The 14,123-nt window shown below is 39.7% G+C and overlaps 1 long non-coding RNA gene across 1 annotated transcript in view; it reads left to right on the top strand.

Annotated features, from left to right (window-relative positions):
- Positions 1 to 14,123, top strand: part of LOC147137390 (uncharacterized) — a 140,674-nt gene that overhangs the window by 93,369 nt on the left and 33,182 nt on the right. Inside the window, exon 4 of the long non-coding RNA XR_015089345.1 lies at positions 2,964 to 3,017. This is a non-coding gene — a long non-coding RNA (uncharacterized LOC147137390). The remainder of the gene's footprint in view (positions 1 to 2,963; positions 3,018 to 14,123) is intronic.

Below are 14,123 nucleotides of genomic sequence, written 5' to 3'. Positions count from 1 at the left end.
GGTAAACACAATTGCATGTTTCCCCTCCCAGACGAAACCCAGATTCAACGGACCAAAAACAGTTTCCAATCCACTCCAAACGCCCCTTATTGAGCACAGACCCATCAGACAGAGACTGGTGACATGTTTGCGGTTGTTTTTTTGTCCATTTCACAGAAATAATTGCGAGGATCTCAACCATTTTGGAGATGATATCTTTCTTGTTGGCTTTGTTGTCACTTAAACAATATGCAAGAACATTGGTGTTTTTTCTGGGTTTTATTTTGCTTTTGATAGAAACTGGCACTCCACTGGACATATGTTTTTCATTAAATTAAGTTTCATGCATTTGTGATGAGAAAATAATATCTAGATCCACACCAATTCAATGGGATCTTCTCTGTCCCATGCTCCACCATGTCACTAGTTTGTGTGTAATCCAGTGTTAACTAACTAACAAACAAACAACCAATGAATACATAACCCCCTCAGCGGGGACTAATTAGCATTAAGTAGCTGAACAAAACGAAGATCTTAACATACAAGTAGCGGGCCAGACTGCACAATACCATAAGTGTGTTAGTGGATTGAAGTGCCCTTTACTTTTTATCTCTTCAAATCTCCTTATTTGGCTTTATACAAAAGCAAATAAATCAAGCTCTGTAGGGGTGCTGTGAGGGGAGGGGGGCCATGGGGTTTTGCAATGCCACTTAACCCTAAAGTACCTTGTATTTAAATCCTGCAGCATATGTAGTCTGGGCTGAAGGTCCATGTCAGTTTGTTTGAATTTGCTTAAATGGCTCCATTGTAATATTATTTTCCTGTGTGGATTTGGAGCTGCAGCAGGTTGGGAAGAATGAACATCCACCATTTTCCGATCATTTATCGCATCATCATATCATTGGGACCATGACTCACATTGGCTAAAATATCACAATTTTATCCAATAAAGTTAAAGTTTCAGTTTTCAGTCTCGGTTTCTTCATTTTCAGTTTTTGATTTCAGCCCAGAATTTTCTTTTTGCTCTATCCTTAGTTAATATTGCTTTGGTCATTGTATGATCTCCTTTTAGTCAGACTTTTTGGAATGGATTAATAACAAAAACAAAGATTCAGTCCAGTAAATATTTTTTTGAAAGACACTTTTGGGGTATTAATCTGAACACAGTCACTTGAAAAACAGAAAGTATGGTAGTAACTCATCCTTCTTGTACCATGTGACCAACATTGTCTTCTATTCATAACCTGGAAAACGTCTTATGTCGGGACCATTGTAAAGCAAGAATGGTTATTATTATAAATATTTTTTATGACGGTTCCTCTGAGGTTTTATACCATTTTTCGACTGATTGGCACTCCATATATGACCCACGGGTTTTAGGTTGAGTGCCCCCCCCACCCCCCTCACTGAAGACGTGGTCTCAAATCCATAACTGACCTTGTGTGAAAGAAACCAAGGATAAATGCAAATAGAAAACGCAGGGAGTGACAGTGGAACAACGGGACATTTTAAGGAGAGGCAAAGTGTCGGGGCGGAGAGTGTAAAGGCTAAAGAGAGAAAGCCTCGCTTATTATCTCAATCAGCGAGCGGAATAATAGGACAACAAAAAGCGCCACTGTGGCCAAAACCTCACCGCTGCCTGCCAGTTCCGACATTGCTAAAAAGAGTTCGTCCAATCACCAGCAACCCCGGTGACCCAGAACAGCCATCTTAGTCGTCCCCTGCGAGACCCCCACCGAGCAAACACTGCAGGCACATTTTGGAAGCATTAGTCTAAATTGCAAGGACTGTTCTTTTCCCGGTCCATAAGGTTTGGGCCATTGGATAAACTCCAGTGACAATCCATCACTTTATTTCTACTTAGGTGGAACGAGTGATGGCACAATTTGAGTGGCGGAGGGTGCATATGGTCATAAGAAAAAAAAAAACTCCATTTCACTTTGAATTCACTTTTTTCGCCAAATATTTGTGTGCTGTATTCTGCTTTGTCCATCTATTGTCATTTCAATAACTTTGTACCTTTGCCTTTACCTTCTGTTGAAGACTGTGAAAAGGGAATTCAGTGATTTGTTCCGGAACGCATTATACGTTTGAAAAGAATTGCTGCAAGAGGTTTCAGCCAAATAAGCCACAAGCGCTTTTTTATCCATCTATCTGTCTTTCCGTCCATCCAGTTTGACTAAGACTGACAGATGAGAGCAAGTGGCTTGTAGTGCAATGCGTAGAATACTTCTTGAGAATTCAAGCCACAAATCCCTTTCGAAATGGGCAACGTGGCGAAGAAGGGATGGAAAGCGAGACCATTTTAGCTTCATTTGGGATGTTAGGTTTGTGATGCATCTAACTTGAGAAGGAATATTACGTACTGCAATTACTGTACTTTGGTCTGCTGACTACTACCTGTATTTGGTTTACGGATGGTTGTTTTTAAAATATTTTTCAAATATAAATATTTTTGGTTGAGTTTTTACTACGGTTAATACTTACTGTGGTGTTTTTTTGTTATTTTTTTTAAATCTTGCACCAAGAAATAAACCCCCCCCAAAAAAAAAATCTAAAACTAATAAAAACTGAAATGCAGGATTTAAAAGTCAATAAATACATAAATACATAAAAACTGACAAACCTACTATGAAAACTAATTAAAACTAACTACATTTTAAAAACAAAACTCAAAAAAATAAAATAAAATATACTATAATGAAAAATCCCGAACTGTTATAACCCTGTCCTGAGAAAAGAACAGTTCAACTAATCCAAATGAATCCATTTCTTGCCAATAATGAGTGCATGTTAACTTCACACTGCATGTGTATGTATGGGAGGAGCTGAATATGTTCCTTCATATTTTGCTCATTGCTATCCTTTAGGGAATAATTCCTCCATGAGGATCAGTCAGCATAGCTCCCCATGGCTTTGTTAACATGGCCACATTGGAATGAAAGTGTGTTATTATATAAATACTACTGCACTTTTGACTCCAGGAACCAACTTCCTGAGGTGCAACCCTGAGTCATACGGCGGGGCGCTGATTTACAGTAAGTGGACCAGGGTGGATGCGCCTCTCCCAACACCTCCTTTCTTCTGCCCTCCCCTCACTCTTGGCAGCCACATTACCCCATCTAATTTTAGGCCCGCGAGTCTCACCCTCTTTGACATATCCTGGGGTTGATTTTCACCTCGACCACCAGCGCAGCTGTCCGTCCGTGTGACGTCCTGAGGCGTCCTGCTTTATTAAAAAGTGTGAATACTTAAAAAAAAAAAAAAAAAAAAAAAAAAAGAATTGTGGTGGAAGAAAGCAAGTGAGACATGCTAATAGAAGGCTAGTGGCCAATTAGAGCTCTGGTCGAGGAAGAAGTGGTGATGATGCTTGGTTTGTCGCATAGAAATGATGGAATAAACCACCGCTAGTAATAGTAGCACACAGCTCAGGCACACAGTTGTTATCATGAATTCCAGCTTGTTCCAGCGTCATCGTTACTTTTGTTTCTTTCCTGTTAGGAAGGCTAACAAATTAGCCTACTTCCCACATTGCCTGTGCAGTTAACGTTTTTGAGATGAGAACACAGGAAATTTTGTTGAAAAAAGTGCTACAATGTAAGACAAAATGTTTTCATTTGTGTTTTTCTTTAAAAATATCAACATTATAAAATGCTAACTTTACGTTTGTATCAATATATATTTGACGTGACAAATGCGGAGATAAACAAAGGGTAACTTATTTTATATTTTGTATGACTTTTTAAGACTAAAATGTTGCCTTAAAGAACATTAGGGAAACTAAATACACTGTAATTTGTAGAAAAATGTGCCTATTTCTGGGTTATTTTGATGCCCATTGGGGAAAAAAACCCAACAATTAAATCTTTAAAATTCTTCAGAATACGATGATAAACATTCAATACACAGAAAATCGGAGGGAGGAATCTGACTCCCCCCAAAAATAACAACTATTGGAAAAAATTTAAAAAAAAACATACCTGACTGTATATACTGAGAAACCTTGGATTATTAACAATGGAAGCACAGAGCATCCCTAGAGTGAATTAGATTGTTTGCTAACGGAAGCCCGTTTAAAATCATCGGCGAACCGGCTTATAGGCGATTACACGGTACTATTTTTACGACAAAAAGGCGGATAGATGGACGGCGGAAGGGTACCCCAGCTGTCGGCGTTAGGCGATAAACGGATGGCAAATTTTTAGTAAAACGCCCAGCTCTGATGAATTCGGTGTGGAACTATTCAGCAATTTTCTTTTTATATTTGTTTGATTTCAGAAAGTTCAAATCTTACTCACAAAAATGATTTCAGTGTAATTTGAAATAAATGTACCTACTTTTTGGAATAACGTTAATGAATTTTAAATTTCATGTCACCATTTCTTTGATTTAGGATGAATGCTGCGAGAGTCATTCACTAAATGTTTCGCTTCTATGACTTGTTAGGAAGGGTTAAATTACAATACATAATGTGGATTTTTTTTTTCTCATATAATTGTCAACTTATTGTTGACAGGTGTGGCAAATGCCTGGCAAATTTGCTGACTTTAGGGTCCTGTTTCATTTCCTGATGCTTTCAACGTATTGTTGACTTAGCAATGTTCTACTGAGCATCCAGGACAGAGACGCGTGTACCCGATGAGCATGCGAATGAATAGAAGAAAGCATGCCGATGCGGATTAATTCGTCTGACAAACTTCTCCGACAACTTGAGGTAAAACACAATAACAATTTACATGACACAGCGAGCGGGCGAGGGTGGAAGAAGAAGAAAAAAGATGCAAACTCCGCCGCCAATCAAACTTGCTTTTGTGTTCAACACAGCAGATAAAAAAAGAACCTGACTTTCAAATCAAAAGATCCAAACAAAAGCTCCCTTGTCGAGTGTCTGTAATGGCACCAGCTCTCCCCGGCTAGTGATTGTATAGAAAACATCTGCAATTACATTACTGGCTTCAGTCGAGAGAGCGAGCGAGCGAGAGAGAAGAAGGCCCAGGAGAGATGATTAATATTCTTATTCTTATTCGGATGGAGCCGTCGTGCTGACAGCCACACCGTCTCACTGCTTCTCTCATCAGCTAAATGCAAAGCATTGCCACCAGGAACAGAAAAAAAAAAAAAAACAGTCTCACATTTGATGAGAGCCACGTTATAATTTAAATGTGAAAATCCCAGTTCTCTGAAGGCGAATAATACCGTTTCTCCCCTGTGACTCCCTAACATCCGCACTCAACCCATTTATTTAAAAAAAAAAAAAAAAAAAAAAACACTCCTGAATGACTGTATTGCACAAAAAGCTGTAATTAAATTAATATTGGATGTAATAATTACTTTGCGGGTTCCCATTGTTCGTACAAGCTGCTGCCTTTGTTGCCATAGCTGCAAGCATTTGTCTTCGGCGATTAGTCAAGACTCTTGAGATTTCCGCTATCGTAATGTGTATGCGTAATTTCACATGAGATTATTAGGATTTTCATTTTGCATTTTCAAAAGCAAAAATTATTATGAATATGTTCTCACCATAACTAACTAACGTCCACTTAACGGACGCTTGGTTCAGTGGACAGAAAATAGTTTCTAGTCCACTCAAAATGCCATTTCTAAAGTAGCTAGTTTAAGTGTGTTAGTAACAGAATAGGCTGTAATTCACCATTGTGCCAGTAAATAATCGAGCAGTAGCCATATTAGTAGGGGCGACTGTCCCATTAAAAGTAAAAAAATAAAAATAAAAAAAATAAAAAGCATGGACATTAGCTTAGCATCCGCGTAAGCACACAACTCAAAGGACCGTGTCGTATCTACCTATTTAAATTTGGCTGATCTGTGGCAGTTATCATGCATAGCTACTAATGTTGTGTATTTGCAGTTACATAAAAAAATGATCTATTGTACGAAAATAAGTGAAATATATATTTTTTATGAAGTACAGTTCAGTTGTGTTTAACTTTAAGGTACAATACAGTTGCATTTAATCTTTTCATATTGTTTTAAAAAAAAAAAAAAATTCTAGGTAAAAATATTTAACTTGTGTCGATTATTTTAATTGAATAATTTAAGTCATTTTTTTTTCGTATTTAGGTGCAACATAGGAATTTAGGAATAAAACTTCTGCGTTGTTTTTGCTGAACACTGCGCTACTGTATTTTAATGTTGATCCTCATGGTGGTACTTTATATTTGGTACTTTATATTTTTTGAAGTGGTACTTGGTGCGAAAAGTTTGAGAACCTTTTGAGTTACGTATGGTGAGCAAACGTTCCCAGCACGTTCCACTTACAAAGACATAAAATCTTTGAGTTTTAGTGACACCTTCAAGTTTCTTTTTACGACCTGATCTCATTCAGCCTGAACGAGCATGAACTTTAAGTAACAAAGGTGAAGAAGTTCACGCTTTTTTTTTAACGACTTAAGGTTGACGTACATCATTCTCAATCTCAACACGAACAGCCGTACCTCCTCGTGAAGAATCACTACATTTGTCTCATGCCTGTCACGGAACCAACTTAATGCTGAGTGAAGGGACGGCCTGCCGTTTTCGCTCACATTTCTCCCGCTCATTTGAGTCATCATATTTCCCCAAACTATTTTGCAGTACTTTTGAGTTTCACCTAATTTGCTAATTTGCCGAAGTTTTCTTTAGCATATGTGGGATTTTGTAATGTCAACTGCTTGTTTTGTGTATAGTAATTGTGTTTTTGATTTAATTTTATTTTGGATTGTAAGGATTTTATTGTCCTTGTCTTTTGTTGCAACATCCTAATGTTCGTAATTTAAAACAAAACACACAAAAAAAAACTTCTTTAGGAATTTCCAGTTTCTGGTTTTGGTTCTGAATGTAGAGATGTGATTCGGCTGCTGCTCAGTGCAGTCACGTAATTATTTTAGTTGGTTACTGCCAAAATCCTGAAAACTTGCCTTATCACGATTAACTGAAACCTGGGATATAGTGGCTTTTCAAACTAGCTAAAAGACAGTGTTTAAAAAGAATAAACAGTATAATTGCTTGGATTGATATCAGTGTGTTTTCGAAATTCAAGAGTCTTTAAAGTACCTATCAGTAATGTTTCCGTGGAGAAACCAACACAAGCACCGGGAGAACATAAAAACTTCACAGGAAGGTCCGGTTAAAACGAAATTACGACCCTAAACTTCCGAACTGTGAGGCCGACATGCCAACCACTAGTACAACGCACTGCCCCAATTGCATTCAATGATGTCTAAATATGTCAGTTTGTCAATAGTGGTGAGATCCTTCTCCTACTCCAGCCCTTCCTGGAGCCCGACAGATAAGCCCGTCCGTTTGTACTGACAACTGTGTGTGTGTCTTACAGTGGCCTGAGTGGATGCTGACAGGCAGGTGAACCCTCAACACCCCCCACCTCCCCGCCCCCGCCCCGCCCATCCTCTTCCTCCGTCTTTCTTCATTTTCTCTTCTTGCCCGACACCCCCAATTCGCTTGTACTGTCACTGCGGATGAAAACGTCCCCTTGTTATCTTTGCCTGTGTAATTGCTGTCTTGTTTGCGTAGGAGATTAGAAGAGACTGAAACGCTTTGTGTGGTCTCTCGCCGATTGAACAAACACGGAGTAGGAGAAAGAAATCCCCGTCGTCCGAAAACCACGAGGCGGTCGCCAGCGAGATGGACTGGCGCTTGTGATAAGTGCGATAGTCGTGAGTGGAAGTTCTGGCACAACACTTGTGAATACGTGCAGGTTATATTCAATGATGCAGAATACTTTCTTTTTTTTTTTTTTTTCTGTCGACATGTTAAAAAAAAAAACACTAGAACTCTTTTCAATTTATGTTCAGTCTTTATTTACAGCACTTTATTATAACTGCTGTGTTTTTTTAACATGCTCTACAAATTGAAGAGGAATAACGTTGAGTTGAGAGGTAAGTGTCTCACAAGGCTGAGAACTCTGACCTGTACATTGAATCTGATATTGGCTCATTAGATTGGATATCGATCCCTTGATAACTTGATATTTGTTACCCGTTATATGTTATTAACCCGCCACCTTACACCAAACACGGAAGTGCTGCGTGCATTATCAGCCTCTGGCTAGGTGAAGTTGTGGCTAGCGATATGTTTTTGGAGGTACATTCATCATTTGAACATAAAAATGCATTAAGGCAGTAAATATCTATCTATACCTTACGCTTATCCTTACTAGGGTCGCAGGTTAGCTGTAGCCTATCCTAGCTGGGCAAGAGGAAGATACACCCTGAACTTGTACAGCAACTATTTGTATGAAAAGTACTCCTACCACAGGCCATTAATACCGCATTAAACAATAAACAATAATTTCATATTCTGAAGTTGTTGGGCAAAATAGTAAACTGAGCGCCAATCATAACAATGAAACTTCATATTTCGAAAGAAAAAAAAAAAAACCTTCAAAAACTCTGAAATGCCAATTTATTAATTAAAAAATAAATAAATAAATTGATTTCTTTTTTTTTAACAAACCCTAAGAATTCTTAAAAAAAAAACCTTGGAAATATTCAATACACGGTTTCTGCAAAAAAAAATAATAATAAACGGGGCAGGGGGAATGTGCGAAAAATCACGTAAAAAATGAAATAAACACATAAAAGAAAATTGAAACAAAAAATAAATAAGAAATCCGACAATATGCAAATCCACGGTTGCTTAAACATGAGTAGCAAGGGTCAACTGTAGTTTTAAGTTGTAGCTGATCCACCTTTTGTGTAAAATCCTAACTAACACAACTTTTGTGTTCAGAGTGTCACTTTGGAAAAGTCACAATCAGAACGTTGTTTCTGTTGTTAATGCAATTCTCTAACCCCCATAGTTAAAAATCCCAGCCCTAGTTTCTGCGAAATCAAATGACTCATTTAAAAACTATGAAGAAAAATCAACTCTCCGTAAAAGTGCTCTGTACAAATGACCCGTCAGTTTCAAGCGTACCCCACAATCGTCTTTTCAGCAGCCCGTCCACGAGCGCTGCACCTCAAGTGTTAAAGTTGGGCCTTTTGTGTACGACAGCCTGCACTTTTACTCCCCGTCTCCGAGGGTGGCATCCCGTCAACGGCCTTCACTCGTGTACAATGCCACACTCCTCACTCTTAATGGCAAATTTCCATCCCAAGCCCTCCTTCTCGCCTGTGGACACCCCTTCGCATTTCTTCCCCCTCCACTTTGCTCCTCTTCCCGTCGGTCTCCTCTCGTCACGGTGGGCGACGTTCGCGTCTGATACCGTCAGATGGCCCGGAAAATTAAAAACCCAATTAAAGTGGCGGTCCAGGAGGTCAGCTCTTCTGCATATCAAAAAGCGCCCCCTCCTCTGGCTATTCGCCGCAAATTATGTCTTAACGGCTCACGTTTGCTGAGGCTGCAACAGTGTGCCACTCGGGGGAGTAATATGCGCTCTCCTGTCTTACTAAAAAAAAAAAAAAAAGTCTGCTGAGCTGGAAGAAATAACCACGAACAAGCTATGTCCAAAATCTTTTATTACAATACAGTATCTGGACAAAAGTTTTGCGAACATTATTACACCTCCAAGGGGTAACTTCTTTCGAGGCATTTGATAAAGTTTAAGTCAAGATTCTGAATCTTGTTTTGACACATTGTCACTTCCTATTTATAATACTTGTTTGATGAGCATTAACAAAGCTGTAATGGCCAATCAAAAATGTCATGAATTTTCTCACTGTACCGCCAAATTCTCCTCTTTCAGCCTCTTCACGCCTTGCTAGTGCTAATATGATTGATGCTAATGCTAGCTGTGGTATGTGCACTTGGATTAAGTGTATTAAGAAATATTTTTAGATGGGTTTATTCTTTATTAGGACCAGAGTACAAGTGGTTTGATAGCACTCTTGGAATCATTGTGGTTATTATTATTATTCTTCCAACAAATGAATTGACTTTTTGGGAGCCTAACTATCCGAAAGCTCACCTAGTTTGTGTAAGGGTGCGTACCCTGGTTAATTTTCACCAATTGACAAAATTGGGTGGAAATTTCTATCATAACAGGTCATGTGAAAATAACTCAAAGACCCATACAGGAAGTTAAACAGGAAGTCGGCCATTTTGGTTTGAAGTAGCCATCTTGGAAGAAATCCTATATGTTCAAATAACGCTGACTGGGATTTGGCTCAAGTGCGTCCCAATCGGAAGTGTGTATCCTTGACCAATGGTTGATGCTACTTTGCGAAAAAAAAGCAGTTGCCATGTAACGGGGGCGAAAAAGGCCTGTTCATCGCTCCTTGCACCTTTAATTCTATTTATTCCTTGTCCCCATGTTTCAAGCTACACTTCTCCTGAAGTTCAAGCCTCCATTTTTGAAAAATAGCCATCCACCTCAGCACCTAATTTCCCTCTTTCGCGTCTCTCTATCTCTCCTTGGTTCTTTTGTGTTCACAGTTTTACCCACGATTCATTAACTCCTGTACAGTGGTTGGAAAAGGGCAGAGAGAAATGGCCAGCCAAACTTAATGGCATACGTCTCGGACCGGCACATTAATATTCAGCGTAATGTTTCTTAGAAGGGGGGCTGGTAGGTGGTGCTCGCTCGTCCAGACGGCCTTATTAAGCAGCTGGAGTGGAATGATGCTGGCTCGGCAACGCGCACACACACAGAGGACAATTCAGAAAGCATCAGGACCACTCCCACCATCCAGCTGAATCCTCAAAGCTTTTGCTAACTTGCACATTCTGTTTACATATTTTTACCAGACACTATGTTTATATTGTTACAAATGAACAAAAAACATGTTTTTCTTCAAATCCATGTTTTATTTCAACCTCACCCCTTTCTTTTTCGTTCTTTCTTCTTTATTTTTTTTTTTTTTTTTTTTTTACACCCTCCAGCAAGCCACAAGTCGTCCACGTCGGGCCTTTTAGCTCCATCTCATTTACATTTAATGGCATGATAATACACATTATCAGACTATTTCCGATAATTACAGCCTTTCATTCGCTTTTCACCCTCACCCTCCAAATGCTCCCCGACAGCCATTTCTCCCCCCACCCTCTGAATTTTCACATTTCTAATTGCAATCATTCCGGGTGATTTGCCCTTAGAAATCACAGGAAATAATAATAATAATGTCACCCGCACACAAAAAAATGTGAATTTTTCAAAATTGGTTCTGCGAATAGGACACGAAGCTCTTTGCTCTTTCGGTCGTTAACGACAAAACTGGCAGCGTTTAGGCAGACGACAAGGTGACAGGTTCTCTTTTAGGTCAACAGTGACGAGATGAATTATCGTCAAAGAATCACAATGCCTGTAAAAATGACATTCTTTGTTTATTAAACCCTGCTAAAATAAAATCATAAAATATGTCATCAAATAGTGGCCTCCACAGCTCAAATAGAGCAGGTGGTTTCATGATCTGTGCCTTGTTTTCCTGTGCCCCGTGTTTATGTCTTGTCTGCTCATTTGGTTTTCCTCTCCAACTGTTCTGGTCAGCCCCGTTTCTTGCATTAAACACTGGTGTCTCGTCCAGGAGTGCCTCGTTGTCTCCGGCCGGCTGTCGGCACGTCACGCTGGCAAAACACACCGCAACGACAGACAGCGACGCTGACCGTTAAAGTACCTTCTGCGCATGCATAAAATGTAATACCCTTCCATACCATCGGCGGCGGTAGTCACCATTTCTCATGGTTAGAAAATTACAACGGGAAAGCTGTTGGCCGGGGGCGGATTATAAAAACGTAAACAATGCATTCAGCTATATTCTGCGCTCACGATGAACTCCCACGCGAAGTAAACCATCACGTTCTTGACACGGGATTGTGAAATACTTACATTGTCAACCCTCGCTCTTGTACTTGTAAGAAGATTAAGGCCGCGGAGGCGTGCTCACGTTTTTTTTTACTTTTCACATTTGTCACTTCCCGTTGGTGCTCCGCGTGCTGATTTGCTAGCTAACAGCCAATCAGAGTGACCAAATGTCACGACTGGCGACGCCGATTCAACATACGTAAACGCCCCCAAGACGCTTACAGACGGGTTACGACACTACGACGGTGGCCACTACACCAAACAGACTGCGCATTCAGACGCCACGGCGCTTCATGACCTCCGACGTCGGTTTGCTGTATCAGGGCCTATAAGCACCACTCCTCAGACAGGTGGTTCCACTCTGCCTTTTCTAATGACCGATGCCACCACGTGTCATGTCTTTACTACTTTGTACAACACAAACGCAACAATAAAAGTAATACAATCAAGTCATAGATGAAAGAATGGGGAAGGGGGGAGTAATCAATAAAAGAGTTAATAGTTCACATTGCATAAAATCAGCCAGAAAAAGCTTTTTTTTTTTTTTTTAAAGAAAGGTCTTATAATAAAAAATAATAATCACGATGTGTATCATTATGTTAATAAAAGCTATTTTATTGTTGTGTTTATATTGTCCATTATAAAAGAATGGGGGGTGCAATCAATAAGAGTTGATAATTAAAATTGCATAAAATCAGCCAGGAAGAGCTTTTTTAAAAAGGAAGGTCTTATAATAAAAAATAATAATCACCGGGTGCATCATTGTGTTAATAAAAGCTATTTTTATTGTTGTGTTTTATATTTTCCATTATGTGCACTTGCAGGGTTTCGATTAACACACTAGTATGTCAGTAATTCGATGTAAATTACAATGTTAATGTGGATGACGACGACGTTTACTCCTCGTGTACCAAGAACAGTCGACAGTCTGCCCTCACTCTGCTCTCGGTGCGTTCCAAAGGCTTTAATACGTCCGAGTTAGCCGCGGGCTATTTGGGGAGAGGGTGCCGAAGAAGCGCAAGACTATCGATGTCACCGCAAATACGGCGACATCAAAAGGGAAGCGACAAGCTGGATGTCATCCGTTACGGCGTGGAGGCTGTTGGCTAGTAAATATTCCGCGTGAAGCATTGTGATGAATTAGCTTGTTTGCACGCGGTTCCCAGTCGCTGCTTAATGAGCTTTTTGCTCTTTTATGGAGTTCACCGACACTCAACTGTACTCTCCTCAGGCCTGATCGAGGGCAGGATTTACACTGGATTTATTTTTATTTATTTTTTTGTTACCAAGCGTATCCTCGCATTTCATTAAATCCCGCCTAATGAGATGAGCGTCTCTCCCCAAAGAGCAGATGATGAAGCACCTTATGCCACGGCGCATAAATTAGTATGGCGAGGTTAAATGCTGGAACTGGCTCGTGTTTCACAAGAGGACCCCATCCGGCAGTTAAATCAACGCTCGTAAATACTGCCAGCGACAGACCCGACCGCTTCGAGCCGCCGTCCAAAACGAAGACGTCATTTAATGGACATGACGTTATACTGTAAATAACGTAGTCCCACAGTTGCATTTCTTCAAAAGACACATCGCAAGCCTTTTTGGCACAATTGAATACACTTTACAGCTGAAGCTGTTGTGAAATGCGCTATATAAATAAACTTGTATTGTATTGTATTGTTTGTTGTAGACATTTCACCTTCAATCCAAAAGGCTTCTTCAGCTCAAAATTTTTAAACGTGGACTCTCGCTATTTATTTCTCTGGTGGCCGAGTCCCCGCTATGCTATGTACCAACCAAGGTCAGTATAGTGAAAATGAACAAAATAACTAAAACTAAAACGATGAAGTAAAACTGAGACAGCATTTTATGTTTCCGAAAATAAATGTATACTTTTTGTTTTTTTTTAGCTTTCTGGGTTTCTATCTAGCTCTGATTTTAAAAGCATTTACACTTAGGGGCTAACTTTAATTCTGTTGGCATCTTATTCCATTTGTGTGCAGCACAACAGCTAAATGCTGAGCCACCATGTTTGCCTTGAACTTTTGGCTCCATTTACCATTTTAATTGACCCGAATCTGCTGACCTCAGAACCCTACTTGGTTTATACCTCATGAGCATTTCTTTAATGTATTGAGAACCTAAGCTCTTGATTTATAGACCAAAAGCATACTTTTAAAATCTATTCTACTAACAGTGGGTAAGAGCCTTCCTGATGTTTGGATGCTCCATCTGCCTTCTTTTGATGATGGCAGGGATCTTCTCTGCTCTTTCCTAGGCTGTTAACCCCTATGTTCTAGTGTATGATGGGATTCAAAGAGCAGGTACTGGTCAGCGTGGGGTAGGTTTTCTGTAGACCTAACTAGTGAGGCTTCCGCCCTTCCCTGTCCAT

This window comes from Filicampus tigris, chromosome 13 (genome assembly GCF_054856515.1).
Source record: "Filicampus tigris isolate MCC_2025a chromosome 13, RoL_Ftig_1.0, whole genome shotgun sequence".
In the NCBI taxonomy this organism is placed as follows: domain Eukaryota; kingdom Metazoa; phylum Chordata; class Actinopteri; order Syngnathiformes; family Syngnathidae; genus Filicampus; species Filicampus tigris.
Note: the sequence above shows the minus strand (reverse complement) of the source record. Positions and strands in the feature narration are given on the sequence as shown.